Source organism: Moschus berezovskii, chromosome X, assembly GCF_049115385.1.
Source record: "Moschus berezovskii isolate FMDL1 chromosome X, NW_MosBer_1.0, whole genome shotgun sequence".
NCBI classification, from domain to species: Eukaryota; Metazoa; Chordata; class Mammalia; order Artiodactyla; family Moschidae; genus Moschus; species Moschus berezovskii.
Window position 1 is genome coordinate 20,448,878 of NC_142488.1, and position 21,755 is coordinate 20,470,632.

General features: G+C 37.2%; 1 pseudogene; it reads left to right on the forward strand.

Moving 5' to 3' along the window:
• Positions 1-876: 876 nt before the first annotated feature.
• On the forward strand, positions 877-1,288 carry LOC129564354 (fatty acid-binding protein 5 pseudogene; annotated as a pseudogene).
• Positions 1,289-21,755: the final 20,467 nt, after the last annotated feature.

Sequence of the window (21,755 nt, forward strand, 5' to 3'; positions counted from 1 at the left end):
AAAACATAGCTTTGACTAGATGGACCTTTGTTGGCAAAGTAATGTCTCTGCTTTTTAATATGCTCTCTAGGCTGGTCATAACTTTTCTTCCAAGGAGCAAGTGTCTTTTAATTTCATGACTGCAGTCACCATCTGCAGTGATTTTGGAGCCCCCAAAAATAAAGTCTGTCACTGTTTCCCCATCTATTTGCCATAAAGTGATGGGACCAGATGCTATGATCTTAGTTTTCTGAAAGTAAGACATTTTCCTGGATAGAAAGTTTCAATAATAAAAAATATCAATTCTGACCACACAAATATAAGCATTTAATGAAACTCAATACCAAACCCCAAACAATTATTAAGTACATCTAGAAAAGAAATATGTGAGAAAACCAGGAATTTTCTAAATTTAAGAATAATAATAAAATACACAATGATGCACTTATCCTGTCAAAATGTAAAATATATACTTTGGTAATTAAAATAGTATGCTACTGATTTAGGAAGAGAATAAGAAAGAAAATAAATAAATTTGGTTAAGTCTAATATCTATAAGAATTTAGCACATAAAATTGTCAATCCTGGAAAGAAAACATGAATTGCTCAATAAATAGAGTTGAGAACTGGCCAGCCAAGTGGAAGAGGAAACCACACGTTTAAAACAGTGCTTGCATTGAAATAAACATAATCCAAATAAAATATTTAGATGTAAAATATAAAAAATAAACATACAAGTAGAAGAAATTATAGGAGAAGACTTTTTTAATCTTAAGATGGTGCTAATTTGACACAAAAGCCACAAACACTTTTAAAAAACACTGATGCTGGCATGCCTGATTCCCGGCACCTGACCCTCCTCTGCTCACCTGTCATGCCTGTCCACTCAGACCCACCATGGCCACCGTTCAGCAGCTGGTAGGAAGATGGCGTTTAGTGGAGACCAAAGGTTTTGACGAATATATGAAGGAAGTAGAAATGGGAATGACTCTGCGAAAAGTGGATGTGATGGCCAAACCAGACTGCATCATCACTTCTGATGGCAAAAACCTCAGCATAAAAACTGAGAGCACTTTGAAAACAACACAGTTTTCCTTTAAACTGGGAGAGAAGTTTGAAGAGACTACAGCTGATGGCAGAAAGACTCAGACTGTCTGCAACTTTACAGATGGCGCATTGGTTCAACATCAGGAATGGGATGGAAAGGAAAGCACAATAACAAGAAAGCTGGAAGATGGGAAATTAGTGGTGGGTGGTATGCATCATGAACAGTGTTACCTGTACTCGGGTCTATGAAAAAGTAGAGTAAAAATTCCATCATCGTTTTGCATAGAAATTAGTTGCAAGGATGAACAAGCTCAGTTCAATGAGCAAATTGCCATACTGCTGGGGTTTTTTTCATTATTGTGTTCAATTATCTTTATCACAAACAATTAAACTATTTCAAAGTGTTGGTTTAAATAGGGTCATCTCTTTAGTTAGTAAATAAATCTGATTGTGCTACACCAGTGTTGCATGCTTTTTTAAACTTTATAGGAATTTAGTGATGAGTTTTAACATTTACAAATGGAATAAGTGGGATAGTCTTGAGTATACCATATTGAGATTATCTTTTAGTAATTTATATATAGAACTACTTCTGTGGCCAATAAGTTACTAATCATTAATCTTGCTTTGTGCTTTTGAACTTTGTATCAACTCAGGAATCTTAAATTTGTGGCAGAGACTGTTCTCATTGAAAAACAGCTACATAAACTTTATAATTTAAATATAAGAATAAAGATTAAATCACCATCATTGGCTAGTAAACATAAAAAAAAAAAACACTGATGCTGTGACTACATGAAAATGTGATTATGGATTTAGAAGAGAAACAAGAAACAGAGCAAAAAATCTGAAGATGTATAAAGAAAAAGACTTTTTCAAAAAAGAAAACAGGAATGATGGCCAGTAATAAATTGGGCAAAAGAGGTGACCAGGTAATTCATAAATAAAAATTGGAAGTGGATAATAAAACCATTATGACCAGCCTAGATAGCATATTAAAAAGCAGAGACATTACTTTGCCAACCAAGGTCCGTCTAGTCAAGGCTATGGTTTTTCCCGTGGTCATGTATGGATGTGAGAGTTGGACTATGAAGAAAGCTGATCGCCGAAGAATTGATGCTTTTGAACTGTGGTGCTGGAGAAGACTCTTGAGAGTCCCTTGGACTCTCTTTATACCAGTCCATTCTAGAGGAGATCAATCCTGGGTGTTCATTGGAAGGACTGATGCTCAAGCTGAAACTCCAATACTTTGGCCACCTCATGCGACGAGTTGACTCACTGGAAAAGACTCTGATGCTGGGAGTGATTGGGGGTAGGAGGAGATGGGGACGACAGAGAATGAGATGGCTGGATGGCATCACCGACTCGATGGACATGAGTTTGAGTGAACTCCGGGAGTTGGTGATGGACAGGGAGGCCTGGCGTGCTGTGGTTCATGGGGTCGCTAAGAGTCGGACACGACTGAGCGACTGAACTGAACTGAACTGAATAAAACCATACCAACAATAAGCAATAAAATAAAGTAAGAGTTTTCTCTCATTTACCAGATTTACCCAAATAAAGGCAATGTCAAAGAATTTTCAAACTATCACACAATTGCACTCATCTCACATGCTAGTAATGTTCAAAATTCTTCAAGCCGGGCTTCAACATTACATGAATCAAGAACTTCCAGATGTTCAAACTGGATTTAGAAAAGGTAGAGGAACCAGAGATCAAAATGCCAACATCCACTGGATCATACAGAAAGCAAGAGAATTCCAGAAAAACATCTACTTCTGCTTTATTGACTATGCTAAAGCATTTGACTCTGTGGATCACAACAAACTGTAGAAAATTCTTCAAGAGATGGGAATACCAGACTACCTGACCTGCCTCCTGAGAAATCTGTATGCAGGTCAAGAAGCAACAGTTAGAACCAGACATGGAACAAAACATTGGTTCCAAATTGGGGAAGGAGTACGTCAGGGCTGTATACTGTCACCCTGCTTACTTAACTTGTATGAAGAGTACATCATGAGAAATCCTGGGCTGGATGAAGCACAAGCTGGAATCAAGATTGCTGGGAGAAATATCAATAACCTCAGATACACAGATGAACCACCCTTATGGCAGAAAGCAAATAAGCACTAAAGAGCCTCTTGATGAAAATGAAAAAGGAGAGTGAAAAAGTTGGCTTAAAACTCAACATTCCAAAAACTAAGATCATGGCATCCAGTCCCATCACTTCATGGCAAATAGATGGGGATACAATGGAAACAGTGAGAGACCTTATTTTGGGGGGCTCCAAAATCACTGCAGATGGTGACTGCAGCCATGAAATTAAAGGACTCTTGCTCCTTGGAAGAAAAACTATGACAAACCTAGACAGCATATTAAAAAGCAGAGACATTACTTTGCCGACAAAAGTCCGTCTAGTCAAAGCTATGGTTTTTCCAGTAGTCACATATGGATGTGAGAGTATAAAGAAAGCTGAGCACCGAAGAATTGATGCTTTTGAACTGTGGTGTTGGAGATGATTCTTGGGAGTCCCTTGGAATGCAAGGAGATCCAACCAGTCCATCCTAAAGGAAATCAGTTCTGAATATTCATTGGAAGGACTGATGCTGAAGCTGAAACTCCAATACTTTGGCCACTTGATGCAAAGAACCGACTCTTTGGAAAAGACCCTGATGCTAAGAAAGATTGAAGGTGAGAGGAGAAGGGGATGACAGAGGATGAGATGGTTGGATGGCATCACCGACGTGATGGGCATGAATTTGAGTAGGTTCCGGGAGTTGGTGATGGACAGGAAGCCTGGTGTGTTGCAGTCCATGGGATCAGAAAGAGTCAGACACAACTAAGTGACTACACTGAACTGAACTGAACTGAACTGCTCCTTGGAAGAAAAGCTATGACCAACCTAGACAGCGTATTAAAAAGCAGAGACATTACTTTGCCGACAAAGGTCCGTCTAGTCAAAGCTATGGGCTTCCCTATTGCCTCAGATGGTAAAGAATCTGCCTGCAGTGTGGGAATCCTGGGTTTGATCCCTGGGTTGGGAAGATCCCCTGGAGGAGGGCATGGCAACCCATTCCAGTATTCTTGCCTGGAGAATCCCTGTGAACAGAGGAGCCTGGTGGGCTATAGTCCATGGGTTTGCAAAGAGTCGGACATGACTGAGAAAATAAGCACAGCACAACACAGTCAAAGCTATGGTTTTTCCAATAGTCAGGTATGGATGTGAGAGTTGGGTCATAAAGAAAGCTGAGTGCTGAAGAATTGATGCTTTTGAACTGTGGTGTTGAATAAGACTCTTCAGGGTCCCTTGGACTGCAAGGAGATCCAACCAGTCAATCCTAAAGGAAATCAGTCCTGAATATTCATTGGAAGTTCTGATGCTGAAGCTGAAGCCTCAATACTGAGTCTACCTGATACGGACAACTGACTCATTGGAAAAGACTCTAATGCTGGGAAAGATTGAATGTGGGAGGAGAGAGGGACGACAGAGGATGAGATGGTTGGATGACATCACTGACTTGATGGACATGAGTTTGAGTAAGCTCCAGGAGTTGGTGACGGACAGGGAAGCCTGGTGTGCTACAGTTTATGGGGTCACAAAGAGTTGGACACAACTGAGTGACTGCACTGAACTGAACTGAAAGTAAGAGATTTTTATTTACCAGATTAGCAAAAACTGAAATGTGTAATAATTTCCAGTTATGACAAGTGTACAGAGAACTGGGCACTCTCAGACACTGTCTTTAGGACTATAATTGGTACAAGTATTTAGGCAGTAATTTAGCATTTTCTATTCCCTTGTAGCTCAGTCGGTAAAGAATCTGCCTGCAGTGCAGGAGACCCGGGTTCGATCCCTGGGTTGGGAAGATCCCCTGGAGAAGGAAATGGCAACCCACTCCAGTATCCTTGCCTGGAAAATCTCATGGACAGAGGAGCCTGGTGGGCTGCAGTCCATGCAGTCGCAAAGAGTCGGGCACGACTGAGCGGCTAACACTAACACTAACACTATTAAACTATAAATGTATTGCTCATGACCCAGTAATTCCACTTTCAGAAATTTATTCTGTAAAAAACTCTTGTGCAAGTGCACAAGAACATGTATAATACACACTGCAGCACCATTGTAATAGTGATAAATTACTATGTCCATTAACGGGAAGGAGTAAATAAGTTATGAAACAACTATGAAATGAAATACTGTATTACTATTAAAGAATGAGGGAGAGCATGTACTCTAGAATGCAAGCTCTTATGTCTCCATTCTCTGATCAAAAACTAAAGCTCTCCTTAGGAGAAAAAAAGAATGAAGATAGCTAAGTGTACTAATATGGAAAACAGTCCATGGACTATTTAAATTGTACCTACGTATATGCACTTTATGTACCAGTGAATGCTATATGCTATATAGATGCATATGTATAAGTCATTGAGTTGTTCAGAACTGCAACAGCTATTTTGTCTCCATGGAGGGATGACAGAGATAATCTCGGGAAAATCAAATCAAAAACAAATACATTATTGAGCCACTATAGTCTGGAAAAATCTCACCTTCAAACTTCTGGTTATGTGGAATAGTAAACATCCTATTGTTTAAATCCCTTCCATTTGGGTCTTTTGCTGCTTAGCCAGAAAATTCTAACCATAACAGCTGGGTTATCAGCACAACTTTAAATCAGTGACATGATGACCAAAAAGAGATTTATGGGATATTTTTATATTATATAGCCACAGAATCTTTCCAGAGAAAGGAATTCTAAGGGAAAGAATGGAGAATTAATTTTACTTGAATTCTTTATTGTTTCTTTTCATAGGAATAAGATTAAATCAAGACAAATCCCTGAGATTCAGATATCATGTAACAAAATTCATATTAAAAATATAAATTTTAAAACATGAAGTTACTACTTCTAAAATATGAGTAAAAATTACTGTATTATTTATTGAAAGACAAAAATTTTAGGAAGCACTTTTCCTTTAAAATTTATTTTGCTTAATACTATACTTCAAATTTTATTTATATTAGTGATATTCTGAAACCTGTATATTCTAGCTTGAGTTGCTCAAAAAAAGCAGAGTCTGACACAAGGGCTTACATGCAGGTGGTTTATTTTGGGGTTATGGAAAGGCTGAAATATGGAAGGAATAAAAACAAATCAAAGAGTGCCTTAGTGAGCAAGGTAGTGCTGTGGGTAATTGGGGCTCAAATCCACTGGGACCCTTGCCAAGAAACATGTAGAAAGCATCTCAGACTTGCATCCCCAAGGCCTTCTTAAGGATTCACTTCCTTCAACTGCAAAGAAAGAATTTGTTCTTTTCATGAATTCTAAAATCAGATACAGCTCTAAAATTTGTATTTATGTATAGACACAAATGATGCTTTGATTGACCAAAAGTAATACAACAAAATTCATACTGTAAGCATGAGTAATTTCATTAAATGTATTATGAAATACATGCCAAACCCCCAAAATACTATTCCATATAATAATGCACAATGGGAAATTCAGCAGAAAAAAACAGCCTTCAATTTACTGGGTTTTTTTTTCTATTTTATTAGAAAGAATCTATATTATGACCAGGCAGTACTGGGAAATAAGTCACAGCTGAGAAGAGCTGATCCTTCAGTTGAGAATGTTTGGGATACTTTTACTCTCCCACTAAATTCTCAATATGTTTTAGCTATGAATTGATTCAGTCATAATAACTATCTGGAATCAAAAGAATAGACAGGAAACAGAAACTGCTATATCTAAAACAAGAGTGATCCAAAAGAGTAGAATAACTTGAAAAAATCTCTATCAAAACTAACATTAAAGTATTTGGAATTGTTCATTCCAGTTGTTTACAACTGCTTTCTAGATAGATAGATACAGATGCCACATCATTATTTATTTCAATCCACTGTTACATGCTCAACTTAACTTACTTTACTACTTACCACACTAAATGTGCACCTATTATAATTTTATAGGTTGCTGCTACTGCTGCTAAGTCACTTCAGTCGTGTCCGACTCTGTGTGACCCCATAGACGGAAGCCCACCAGGCTCCCCCGTCCCTGGGATTCTCCAGGCAAGAACACTGGAGTGGGTTGCCATTTCCTTCTCCAATGTGTGAAAGTGAAAAGTGAAAGTAAAGTCGCTCAGTCGTGTCCGACCCTTAGTGACCCCACGGACTGCAGCCTACCAGGCTCTTCCATCCATGGGATTTTCCAGGCAAGAGTACTGGAGTGGCTTGCCATTGCCTTCTCCGAATTTTATAGGTTAGAATGATACTATAATACCTTCTAATTTATTAATTCAACTCTACATCTAAAAATAAAGATTTTATCAATATGCTTATGGAATTTCCCCTTTCTGATGAAACATAAAATTGTTGATATATTTTCCCTACATTTTGCAATTACCTTTGTATTCACAATTAATAAGAGAAAATTTATGAAAATTTAATTTTTTATTTGAATAATGGAAGAAATTTCACAATGCATTTCAATTTATCATATTATCAGATGGTTTTGAATTTATGTTTATATGTCTATGCTAAAATTTTCAAAGAACATTTCTGGGGAGATTCTTATTTTCTCTAATGATTTCAACTGCTCCTATATTTTAATTATTGAATGAAAATCTGTAAAATAACACCTGTAAACCTAGCTGAGCAGGTTGTATGTACTTTATTTATATGTACACTATAACTACTCAACTTCTCACTGATTGTAATCAATTCTTTTTTAAGCCACCTTTGAACTTTAGTGGATATTTTGTGTATTATAGGTAAGGCTTGAGTGCATGTCCCAAAAAGCATTTTATTCTAATACCAACAGTCTTTGCAGTGTTCATGGTTTGTTAATATCACATAAAATTCTCTAATGTGAACAGAGAATGTATACTAGTGTCTAGATACTTTACTTTTGAAGGTGGGTGTAAATCTTCTCCTAAGCAATGGAATGAACAAAAGACCTATTTGTTCACTGTGGTGGGTCTCACAAGATTTTACCCCTATTAAACTTCTTTCCCAGTGTTAATCCCTTCACAATCCATTAGGTAACACAAAGTAGGCTTTGTTTTGGTGTACTGTTAAAAGAGCCTCATAACTGAACTCATAAGAGAACTCATACTTCTAGCAGCATTATTTTCATTGTGCTGTAGATCTGTGTTATGGAGAAGTGTCACCCAGAGAATTTTGAAAAACAGCACAAGTATGAAACAAGAGTTTGCATCTTTTCAAGAATTTGGGATTTTTATATGAATTTTCTCTGACAAATGTTTGGCATACAAACATTTATATGCGAGGGTTAGAAGGGGTCATAAAAGAAAAACAGCTGTGTTATAAACCTCTTAGTCTCCAAACCACTGGGAAAACATAGGCATGTTTAGATTTTAGCAGTTCACTTCACAGCTTTGTTAAGATCAACACTTGTACAGTCTAGAGTCTGAAAAAAAAAATGGAGACTCTTTCCCTTTGGCAATTTTTCTTTTAATCATATACATTTTTCAACCAAATTAAATATATACAGTTCCTCTATTTTCATTTCTCTTTCCACCTCAACCAATCCTGAATTAACCAATAAACAAATTTCATACAGTTGACCCTTTAAGTAACACATATTTGAAATGTGCAGGTCTACTTATACCTGGATTTTTTTTTTTTTTTTAGTGAATAGGTACTATGGTACTACACAATCCACATTTGATTGAATCCACAGATGCAGAATCGTGAATAGAGACCTGACTATAAAGCTATAATGGAATCTGTCCACTGCACAGGTGTTAGCACCCCGAAACTTTGCATTGTTCAAGTTCAACTGTATATGATAGGAAAACAATACCGCAGCAGTATACAAAAATTCTTTATGAAAGAATATAACATTTTATATCTGCACCTCTCCACCCCAGCATTAAAGCAGAATTGGCAAAGTTACAATTTAGATGGAATTAGTTTCTTTGTTATTAGCATTGTTTCTTTTTACTTATTTATCAGGATACCATACTCTTCTTTGTTTATGACTTCTAACTGTCTTCTTTTTAACATTTCATTATAGAAATTTTCAAACATATACCAAAGTAGACAGAATAATGTAATGAACCCTCACATACTGATCACCCAGCTTCAACAATCTATAAATCTTGATAATTACTTACTTTATACTTCTATCCATTCGCAGTCCCCACCCATCATTATTCTGCAGCAAATCTTATATCATTATATTTCTAAGTATTTACTTGTGCATCTCTAAAATAGATCTGTTTGAAAAATTCAAAAATGATAAAAATAGCTCAAAGAAAATTCATACTTCTTTAAAAAGAAGATTACTTTCTTCACAAAGATTACCAACTGCTAACATTTTTGCAATGTTCACTTATATAGTTTCTATATAGTATGTAAATATATATGTAAACATATTCCAATTTTTTGGTGAGCCATGTAAGTTTAGGTTGCAAATATTATGACCCTCCACCTTGAAATATTTCATCATGTATCTCTTAAGAATAAGGATATTCTCTTATATAACCATATTACAACTATCAATTCAGGAAATGTGACACTGATACTGAAGGGAAGCAAAATATGCCACCTCAAAATATTCTGAATTAAAGTTATTTGGCTGCTATCCAAAAGTCTACATGCAATAAATGCTGGAGAGGATGTGGAGAGAAAGGAACCCTCTTACACTGTTGGTGGGAATGCAAACTAGTACAGCCACTATGGAGAACAGTGTGGAGATTCCTCAAAAAAATGGAAATAGAACTGCCATATGATCCAGCAATCGCACTCCTGGGCATACACACCGAGGAAACCAGAATTGAAAGAGACAGATGTACTCCAATGTTCATTGCAGCACTGTTTATAATAGCGAGGACATGGAAGCAACCTAGATGTCCATCTGCAGACGAATGGATAAGAAAGCTTTGGTACATACACACAATGGAGTATTATTCAGCCATTAAAAAGAATACATTTGAATCAGTTCTAATGAGGTGGATGAAACTGGAGCCTATTAAACAGAGTGAAGTAAGCCAGAAAGAAAAATATCAATACAGCATACTAACGCATATATATGGAATTTAGAAAGATGCAAATGATAACCCTGTATACGAAACAGCAAAAGAGACACAGATGTATAGATCAGTCTTTGGGACTCTGTGGGAGAGGGTGAGGGTGGGATGATTTGTGAGAATGGCATTGAAACACGTATGTTGTCATATGTGAAATGAATCACTAGTTCAGGGTCAATGCATGTTATAGGATGCTCGGGGCTGGCATGCGGGGATGACCCAGAGGGAGGATAAAGGGAGGAGGGAGGTGGGAGGGGGGTTCAGGAGGGGGAACTTATGTAAACCCGGGGCGAATTCATGTCAATGTATGGCAAAACCAACCAATATAATATTGTAAAATAATTTGCCTCCAATAAAAAATAATTACAAAAAAAAACAAAAAGAAATAGCTGGTACAAGAAGGACACTCTGACCCTTCCTTTCCCCCCGGAAGCAGAAAATAAATCTCCCATGTGAAAGGTGCCCTTTCTGTACCAGGAGGGTAGAAGGTATTCATATCACCAGAAATATGGAATTTAAGGCTGTATGTACAAAACTTGTTCCTCACAAACATACTACTTCAAGCCCAAACTTGTCAATTCTTCACAAATTTATTATTTCTTTGTCTAAAAGATATAAGAGCTTCCTGATTTGGTCACTTCTTTGAGTCTCATGTTTTTATGAGCTCCCATACATACAAAATTATTTGGTTTTTTTCCAGTTAATTTGCTGTATGTCAATGTAATTATTCAACCAGCCAAAAAACTTAGAGGGGAAGAAAGTAAAAGTTTTCCTTCCCTATAACACAATACTATTATTTAATACATAGTCCATATTCAAATTTCTCTGACGGTTCCAACAATGCCCTTTATAGTAAATAATTTCAATCTGGGATCCAATTCAAGATTGCATTTAGTTATCATATATTTTTAATATCCTTTAATCTGAAATGATTCCTTAGTCTATTTTACTTTTTATGATACTGACATTTTGAAAAGTATAGATCAACCTGTCTGTGGAATATTTTTCAATTGTCTTAATATAGCCCTGGTATCAACCATCTCTATCGCTACTCTGTAGGCCTTTGACATCTTCTGTGGATGCCAAACAGACAGCTGAAGCTGTCTTCACTTAGAATCTCTCTTTAAGATAAATGTATTTGGATTTGTGGAGAAGTGAAAGGCAATGTGGGGAAGGAAATCGGAGTGGACACTCTTAAGTATAGGCTTAAAGTCATTAAGATTCAAACACTTAACATTTTCATTACAAGCTTTTTCAATTGCTTCTTTCTAACTGTTACTATTTTTATAACTTCATTTGACAAGTGCTCCAAGTAGAACATCTTAATAAGCAAGCATGTGTATCTGATGAGATTTGGTGAGCAGGCTGAGACTGTTGCTGTAATGTACTAGTTTGCTTTCTACTTGCTCTAGGCCCCGTCTTGGCCTCTTAAATCCATCCTCCCACTGCAGTCAGAGGAACCTATTTAAAAACACAACTCGGCCCATGTTATTCCTCTGCGGAAAGTCACCAGTGAGATAAAGTTCAAGCTCCATAGCATGACACAAAAAGTCTTCCATGACTTGATATATCCTAGCTATTGCTACAGTTTCTCATATTTCTTTTTGACGTTCCCAAAGAGGAATATGTATGTGCCCAGAGGTATGGAACAGTATGCTGGAAGGATCAGTATGGTGCAATTTCCTAAAGCTTCAACTTTACACAATGGTAAGGAATTGTGGCAGGGTGTATTTTCCAAAGACAGTTGCCAAAATACAGCTCATCCCACACACTCTTCTTAAATGTGAAAGTTGACTAATCATCAAGAGGCTCTATGCTCTCTTCTCTTCCAAAAACTGTATGTGTGTGTGTGTCTGTGTGTGTGTATGCACACATGCATCCATGTGGGTATATGACAATATTTGCATCAATGCCAACCATAACATAAAAATCCTTCAGAACTGTCATACTTAGAAACTTGGTGAATCCAATCATGATTCCAGACCATCTGTTTTCAATGTGGGATTCACACACACCAGGGGATTTGCAAGGCCATCACTAAGATATGGGAAAAGATTATAGAACCTGAACTTTTTTATTCTCGTACTTCTTTGATTTACATTTTATAGGTTTTAAAATATATAAAACTACACTATCATACACTGTATTTGATTTTAGCCAAAAAGTGATTGTCAGATACTACAAGTCATTAGCCACATTATTGAACACTTGAAATGTGGCATCTGAATTGACATACTAAAAGTTTCAAATATACACCAAATTTCATAGACTTAGTATTAAAAATGTAAAATATCTCATATTTTATATTGATGTCATGTTGAAATTATAATATTTTTGATACAATGACTTAATTGAAATATATTATTAAAATTAATTCCTTGTTTCTTTATATTTTTTAATTTATCTCCAAGTTAGTTCAATTGCTCCGTCGTGTCCAATTCTTTGTGACCCCATGGACTGTAGCATGCCAGGCTTCCCTGTCCATCACCAACTCCTGGAGCTTGCTCAAACTCATGCCCATCGAGTCGGTGATGCCATCCAACCATCTCATCCTCTGTTGTCCCCTTCTCCTCCTGCCTTCAATATTTCCCAGCATCAAGGTCTTTTCAAATGAGTCAGCTCTTCACATCAGGTGGCCAAAGTATTGGAGTTTCAGCTTCAGCATTAGTCCTTCCAATGAATATTCAGGACTGATTTCCTTTAGGATTGACTGGTTGGATCTCCTTGTAGTATAAGGGAGCCTTCAACAAAGAGTCTTCTCCAACACCACAGTGTAAAAGCATCAATTATTCAGTGCTCAGCATTCTTTATAGTCCAACTCTCACATCCATACATGACTACTGGAAAAACCATAGCTTTGACTAGATGCACCTTTGTCGGCAAAATAATGTCTCTGCTTTTTAATATGCTGTCTAGGTTGGTCATAGCTTTTCTTCCAAGGAACAAGTGTCTTTTTATTTCATGGCTGCAGTCACCATCTGCAGTGATTTTGGAGCCCAAGAAAATAAAGTCTATCACTGTTTCCATTATTTCGCCATCTATTTGCCATGAAGTGATGAGACCAGATGACATGATCTTAGTTTTCTGAATGTTGAGTTTTAAGCCAACTTTTTCACTCTCCCCTTTCACTTTCATCAAGAGGCTCTTTAGTTCCTCTTCACATTCTGCCATAAGGGTGGTGTCATCTGTGTATCTGAAGTTATTGATATTTCTCCTGGCAATCTTGATTCCAGCTTGTGCTTCATCCAGCCCAGGATTTCACATGATGTACTCTGCATATAAGTTAAAAAAGCAGGGTGTCAATATGCAGCCTTGACATACTCCTTTCCTGATTTGGAACCATAATAATTTGCCTCCTAAAAAATTTAAAATTATATATGTGGCTTTCATTTGTGGTTCAGACTATAATTTTATGTGATAATGTTGATATACAATACAGTTTTATAGTAATATGACATGTAAGTTTTAAACTAATAAGCCTATATTGGAAGATTAATGTTTACACATTTTTATAATAATAGAAGTGGGTAATTAGAAATGTTTGGAGAATGCTGATCTAGAAATTCATTTGGGAAATCCATTTTAAATTACGTAGAATACAATGTACCAAAAGGAAAAAAGCATCAATCTCCATTCTTTTGCCTTTTCTTCTCAAAAGTCCTCGAAAAATAGGCATTGTTTTCTAAATCAATACACTCCTATGTGTAGGACCCAGTCTGGGCCATTTCCTACTCAATAGTTTTGTTCAAGGTACCCCACTGGCAAAGCTGCTAGTGTGGGTTTTTCTCACTAACCAGCTACCTCATCCACAAGTTGCTCTCTCAGAGGGCCTCAGGTTAGTACTGGCTACATATTTGCGGGGCCCAGAGCAAAAAGAAAACACAAGCCCATTGTTCAAAAATTATTAGGTATTTTAAGAAAGCAAAAGCAGAGCATTAAACTAAGTGCAGGGCCCTTCTGAGCCCTTGGCCCTGTGCAACTGCATATATCACATTCTCATGAAGCTGACCCTCCCTCAGGTCATGTACTTTTTCAGAGCCTCCAGGTGTTCTTACTTCTTTCATATCCCTAGATAATTACTGTGAGGTACTGAGAATTCCCCATCCTGATTTAGCACAATGATTATAGGTCTTTATAATTATAGTTCCTTAAGTAAAGGCTCTACTCTTCCATTAAGCTGCTAAAACCATAAGTTTTCTTGAGTATTCTCTTGAGTCTCTTGGACCATCTCTGAATAGAGTATTCCTGGCCACAGCAAAGAAGAAGTTTTACTGTCTTCTCAAAAGAGATCTCATTCCTTTAGCATTCTTAGTATTTGTCTGATTAAATTTGAATTAGAATGTTTTTCATACTGAGTAAGAGACAATGTTTTAAGGATAATTATTTCTTCACACAATACAAGGCCTAACTGACCTAATGAAAGTTAAAAGAAATGTGGAAAGTTGTCACTGTCACTATTTCATTAAAATACAAGAAATACTGACAAATGTGTCTTCATACCCTATGAGCTTTTGATCCAATTTAATATATCATTATTATGCCAGAGAGATGCTTTAAAATGATAAAAATTTTATATATATATATTTTATATATATAAATTATATATTTTTATATATTTATATATATTATATGTATATTATATATAATTTATATATTTATGTATATATAAATTATATATATAAATTTAATATATCATTATTATGCCAGAGAGATGCTTTAAAATGATAAAAAAGAAGGTGCTAATGTTTCTCCAGCATTTAAAAAAGTGAATTTTTTATTAGCAGAATACAAAGAATTGGTCCTAATTAACTTTGGGCAAATAAATCAGAGTATTGATTTTGCTATAATAATAAATATTGATCATTTTGGTTCATAAACTGAATGGCAAGAAATGTGTGCCTTCTAAAAGTAGACGAAGTTTAAAACTATGCCTTTCATTGCATAATATAAATCGAAGCTAGCACATGGGAATAGATATGGATAATGGAGGTACAAATGAAGAGAGATGGAATGATTCAAAAATACAATAAGAGGCACCATTTCATTGAGCTGTCAGCTACCATAAATTCCACGACCTGATTTTACTTCAATGACAAAAGGTTTACTTTTAAATAACATACCCTATACTATGCTTGCATTCATTTTAAATTTAATTGGGTATGAAATGAATACAAAATAAAATATAAAATTTTAAATCAAGGTATATAGATGTCAAATCAGTGCTTGAAAACCAATAAAATATATCATTAAACAACTTTCATGAAGTTATCATGTTTTCTTATAATAAAGCATTTATATAGTCAACATAATTTCCTAATTATAAATGTAGATTCTGTTCTTTTGTTATTCTCATTGACTACACATAATATTAGGAAATTATATGCAGAGTACATCATGAGGAATGCTGGGCTGGAAGAAGCACAAGCTGGAATCAAGATTCCTGGGAGAAACATCAATAATCTCAGATATGCAGATGACACTACCCTTATGGCAGAAAGTGAAGAACTCAAAAGCCTATTGATGAAAGTGAAAGAGGAGAGTGAAAAGGTTGGCTTGAAGCTCAACATTCAGAAAACAAAGATCATGGCATCTGGTCCCATCACTTCATGGGAAATAGATGGAAAAACAGTGGAAACAGTGTCAGACTTTATTTTTTTGGGCTCCAAAATCACTGCAGATGCTGATTGCAGCCAGGAAATTAAAAGACGCTTACTCCTTGGAGGGAAAGTTATGACCAACCTTGATAGTAAATTAAAAAGCAGAGACCTTACTCTGACAACCAAGGTCCGTCTAGTCAAGGCTATGGTTTTTCCCGTGGTCATGTATGGATGTGAGAGTTGGACTGTGAAGAAAGCTGATCGCCGAAGAATTGATGCTTTTGAACTGTGGTGTTGGAGAAGACTCTTTGAGAGTCCCTTGTACCGCAAGGAGATCCAACCAGTCCATTCTAAGGGAGATCGATCCTGGGTGTTCATTGGAGGGACTGATGCTGAAGCTGAAACTGCAATACTTTGGCCACCTCATGCGACGAGTTGACTCACTGGAAAAGACTCTGATGCTGGGAAAGGTTGGGGGCGGGAGAAGAAGGGGACGACAAAGAATGAGATGGCTGGATGGCATCACCGACTCTGTGGACATGAGTTTGAGTGAGCTCCAGGAGTTGGTGATGGACAGGGAGGCCTGGCGTTCTGTGATTCATGGGGTCGCGGAGAGTCAGACACGACTGAGCGACTGAACTGAACTGAACTGAACTGAATGACATGTCACCTGGCAATTCAGTCAGTATTGAAATTTATTTGCTTTTGGTCATCGTTCTACATTTGCAAACATACAGAAAATAAATCAGAGATCTTTTAAATTATATTATAATGTAAACATCAGTAAACGCCCAAGTGAAATGTGCCCTTAATTTTACTAACCACTGTTTACCAAGAGCAAGACACTTGTTTAATCTCTTAAAAATAACCATAACGCCTGCCCTGTTAACTCACCAGCTAATTAGATACAAATGAGAGAATGAAGATGAAAAAACTTTAAAATCTACAAATTACTGTGTAACTATATCATATTTGCATATCTTCTACTATCAGGACTTATTTAGTTCTGGGGCTCATCTGGAGTCTCTTCTCAAGCAATTGCTTCCTCCTTGTAGTCTAGGGATTATTTTTTGAACTATGATACCTCTGTCTTCCAACTGCTACTATAGCATGATTCCTCATACTGTGAATAAGCATGTGGTGAGTATAATATCCGGAGAAGGCAATGGCAAGCCACTCCAGTACTCTTGCCTGGAAAATCCCATGGATGGAGGAGCCTGGTGGGCTGCAGTCCATGGGGTCACTAGGGGTCGGACACGACTGAACAACTTCACTTTCACTTTTCTATCAATCATAGGCATAACACAAAGCTACTTAGATTTTGTGGTGCTGGTTGATTCACATGACTGTTATTTACATAGCACTTTATAAATAAGATTCTTCTGCCTATGTTGCCTAAGTAAACAATCCCACCTAGTCACTACAATTGAACTTCCAAGATAATGTGAATTAAGTAAAAGAAGAATGGATCTTAGCAGGCTGCATTTTCCTGGGAGAGATGACTCATTTATCACATGGTGGTTGATTCCTTTGTGACACATGGAAGACAGCAGGTGAATGTGAATGAGAAAGGTCACTGTTCAAAATCGGAAAATAGCTGTGATGTGATTTTCATAACTGTCAATCATATTTATCCATATAAACGTACATAGTGACAAAGTCAATACTAAAATGAAACACTTCCTGTTGGATAGCTAGGAGAAAAGGTAAAAGAGCTCCTCTCTGGGAATCCATCCAGCCATTTAGTTCTCATTCCAATAAATGAGATACTATCCTTATTTTACTTCAGTTCAGTTCAGTTTAGTTCAGTCGCTCAGTCGTGTCTGACTCATTGCGACTCCATGGACTACAGCATGCCAGGCTTCCCTGTCTATCACCAACTCACAGTGTTTACTCAAACTCATCTCCGTCGAGTCAGTGATAACATCCAACCATCTCATCCTCTGTCGTCCCCCTCCTCCTGCCTTCAATCTTTCCCAGCATCAGGGTCTTTTCAAATGAGTCAGTTCTTCGCATCACAAGGCCAAAGTACTGAAGTTTCAGCTTCAGCATCAGTCCATCCAATGAATATTCAGGACTGATTTCATCAGGATTGACTGGTTGGATCTCCTTGCAGTCCAAGGGACTCTCAAGAGTCTTCTTCAACACCACAGTTCAGAAGCATCAATTCTTCGGTGCTCAGCTTTCTTTACACTATCACATCCATACGTGACTACTGGAAAAACCATAGCTTTGACTAGACGGACTTTTGTTGGCAAAGTAATGTCTCTGCTTTTTAATATGCTGTCTAGGTTTGTCATAGCTTTTCTTCCAAGGAGCAAGAGTCCTTTAATTTCATGGCTGTAGTCACCATCTGCAGTGATTTTGGAGCCCCCAAAAATAAGGTCTCTCACTGTTTCCATTGTTACCCCATCTATTTGCCATAAAGTGATGGGACTGGATGCCATGATCTTAGTTTTTGGAATGTTGAGTTTTAAGCCAGCTTTTTCACTCTCCTTTTTCACTTTCATCAGGCTCTTTAATGCTTATTTGCTTTCTGTCATAAGGGTGGTGTCATCTGCATATCTGAGGTTATTGATATTTCTCCCGGCAATCTTGATTCCAGCTTGTGCTTCATCCAGCCCAGGATTTCACATGATGTACTTTGTATATAAGTTAAATAAGCAGGGTGACAATATGCAGGCTTGATGTACTCCTTTCCCTATTTGGAACCAGTCTGTTGTTCCATGTCCAGGTGTAACTGTAGCTTCTTGACCTGCATACAGATTTCTCAGGAGGCAGGTCAGGTGGTCTGGTATTCCCATCTCTTGAAGAATTTTCCATGGCTTTTTGTGATCCAGACAGTCAAAGGCTTTGGCATAGTCAATAAAGCCGAAGTAGATGTTTTCCTGGAACTCTTGCTTTTTCTATGATCCAGTAGATGTTGGCATTTTGATCTCTGGCTCCTCTGCCATTTCTAAATCCAGCTTGAACATCTGGAATTTCACAGTAACATACTGTTGAATCCTGGCTTGGAGAATTTTGAGCATTACTTTGCTAGCGTGTGACATCACTGTAATTTTGTGATAGTTTGAACATTATTTGGCATTACCTCTCCTTTGGATTGGAATGAAAACAGTCCTGTGGCCACTGCTGTAAGTTTTCCAAATCTGCTGGCATACTGAGTGCAGCACTTTCACAGTATCATCTTTCAGAATTTGAAATAGCTCAACTGGAATTCCATCACCTCCACTAGCTTTGTTCATAGTGATGCTTCCTAAGGCCCACTTGACTTCGAATTTCAGGATGTCTGGCTCTAGGTGAGTGATCGTGGTTATCTGGGTCATGAAGATCTTTTTTGTAGAGTTCTTCTGTGTATTCTGCCACCTCTTCTTAATATCTTCTGCTTCTGTTAGGTCCATACCATTTCTGTCCTTTATTGTGCCCATCTTTGCATGAAATGTTCCCTTCGTATCTCTAATTTTCTTGAAGAGATCTGTAGTCTTTCCCATTCTATTGTTTTCCTCTATTTCTTTGCACTGATCACTGAGGAAGGCTTTCTTATCTCTCCTTACTATTCTTTGGAACTCTGCATTTAAATGGGTATATCTTTCCTTTTCTCCTTTGCCTTTAGCTTCTTTTCTTTTCTCAAGCTATTTGTAAGGCCTCCTCAGACAACCATTTTGCCTTTTTATATTTCTTTTTCTTGGGGATGGTCTTGATCACTGCCTTCTGCGCAATATCATGAACCTCTGTCCATAGTTCTTCAGGCACTCTATCAGATCTAATCCCTTGAATCCGTTTGCCACTTCCACTGTATAATCATAAGGGATTTGATTTAGGTCATACCTGAATGGCCTAGTGGTTTTCCCTACTTTCTTCAATTTAAGTCTGAATTTTGCAATAAGGAGTTCATGCTCTGTGCCACAGTCAGCTCCCGGTCTTGTTTTTGCTGACTGTATAGAGCATCTCCATCTTTGGCTGTAAAATTTGATTTCGTTATTTACCATCTGGTGATGTCCACGTGTAGTCTTTTCTTGTGTTGTTGCAAGAGGGTGTTTGCTATGACCAGTGCGTTCTCCTGGAAAAACTCTCTTAGCCTTTGCCTTGCTTCATTTTGTACTCCAAGGCCAAATTTGACTGTTACTCCAGGTATCTCTTCACTTCCTTCTTTTTCATTCCGGTCCTCTATAATGCAAAGAACATCTCTTGTGGGTGTTAGTTCTAGTAGATCTTGTAGATCTTCATAGTACCGTTCAACTTCAGCTTCTTCAGCATTACTGGTTGGGGCATAGACTTGGATTACTGTGATATTGAATGGTTTGCCTTGAGATTGCATCCAATACTGCATTTTGCACCTGTGTTGACTATGAAGGCTACTCCATTTCTCCTAAGGGATCTTGCCCACAGTAGTAGATATAATGGTCATCTGAGTTAAATTCACCCATTCCAGTCCATTTTAGTTAGCTGATTTCTAAAATATCGATGTTCACTCTTGCCATATCGTGTTTGACTACTTCCAATTTACTTTGATTCATGGACCTAACATTCCAGGTTCCTTTGAGATATTGTTCTTACAGCATCGAACTTTACTTCCATCACCAGTCACATTCACAACTGGTTGTTGTCTTTGCTTTGGCTCTGTCTCTTCATTTTTTCTGGAGTTATTTCTCCACTGTTCTCCAGTAGCATATTGGACACCTACTGACCTGGGGAGTTCATCTTTCAGTGTCCTATCTTTTTGCCTTTCCATACCGTTCATGGGGTTCTCAAGGCAAGAATATTGAAGTGATTTGCCACTTTAATTTTAGTTACATATTATAAATGTGGTTAGGTGCTTTGGGGAGAAAATCTACTTATCCAAAGTTGTTCTATCATGATAGGTTGGATATGGTCAAATAAGCCCTAACTTGTGCCTGAACTAATTACAGCACCCAAAGACTTGGTTCCTGCTACTTGTTGAGTACTACAGTGAATGTGTACACAGTACCACCTCTAATTTTTTTCTGAATACTCAGTTCCATTCTGACTCTGACATTACAGTTTCTGATTCAAAACAGAACTTCATGGGATAAATTTCCAAAAGGCAAAGATCGTGATTCACATATTATTACTTGGTTCATATAATAAAATCATAAAACATTAACCTAGAAGAGACCATAGTGATCATTTTATTTGTTCTATTATTTATATATATGGACACTAAGGTCTAAAGATTTTAAAGGACTCATAGAGTGAGTCAACAGCAGAGCAGAGCCTAAACTTGGACTTCTGAGATCCTAATATACATGTTTTCTATGAATTAAGTTGCTTTTGTTACATGTGGAAACAAAGTTTTTAAGCTGTTTCTAGGATTTTGGTTAACTCAGATAGACACTTGATTAAATCCTAAATTCTGGATTTTTTTCTTTATGTTTTCTCTACCTTATACACTTGCACCATTGTAAATAAAATATTTTATATCATCCAAACCTCACCCTGACTCCTTCGTCCCTGAAATTGTTGTAAGGTGCATTTTAGCTTAGATTTTCTAACATTATCCTCTCTGGAGCCCATTCTGAGAAGGGGTAAAGAAGAAAGCCCAGGTTAGAGAACAATGGGGACCTGTAAATGCACAAAGGCACTCTCAGTCCTCTCAACAGGGCTATCTTACTGAGAAAAAGCCATCGAAAGTTGCAATTTCTCCTAAGGCTTATACCAGAGCTACCTGGCACATCAATTTAGACTGACAGTTTGGCTGTGTGGTTGTTATAAGTAGACTACAGGGTTTCACTCACAATTGTAAACTCCACAGTATACCATAGGACTTCTTTTGTTCCCTGCTTATTGGTTCATATATCATTTCTAACCCATCAGTCTCTTTCCAACAATAAGTATTTGGCAAGTATTTTGTGTGACAGGAACTGTGCTGGCAGTGAAGATACAGAGATAAACAAAATAAACCAGCTACCATCCCCATGAAGCTAATATCCTAATCTGGTATAAGAAGAAAGGAAGATGATAACTGGTCTTGATAAAGAGTTTGAGGGAAAATAAAATGTTAACATGATAATACCTGACTAACTTCTATGAAGTGTCTTAAGTTAAATAAATGGGCCA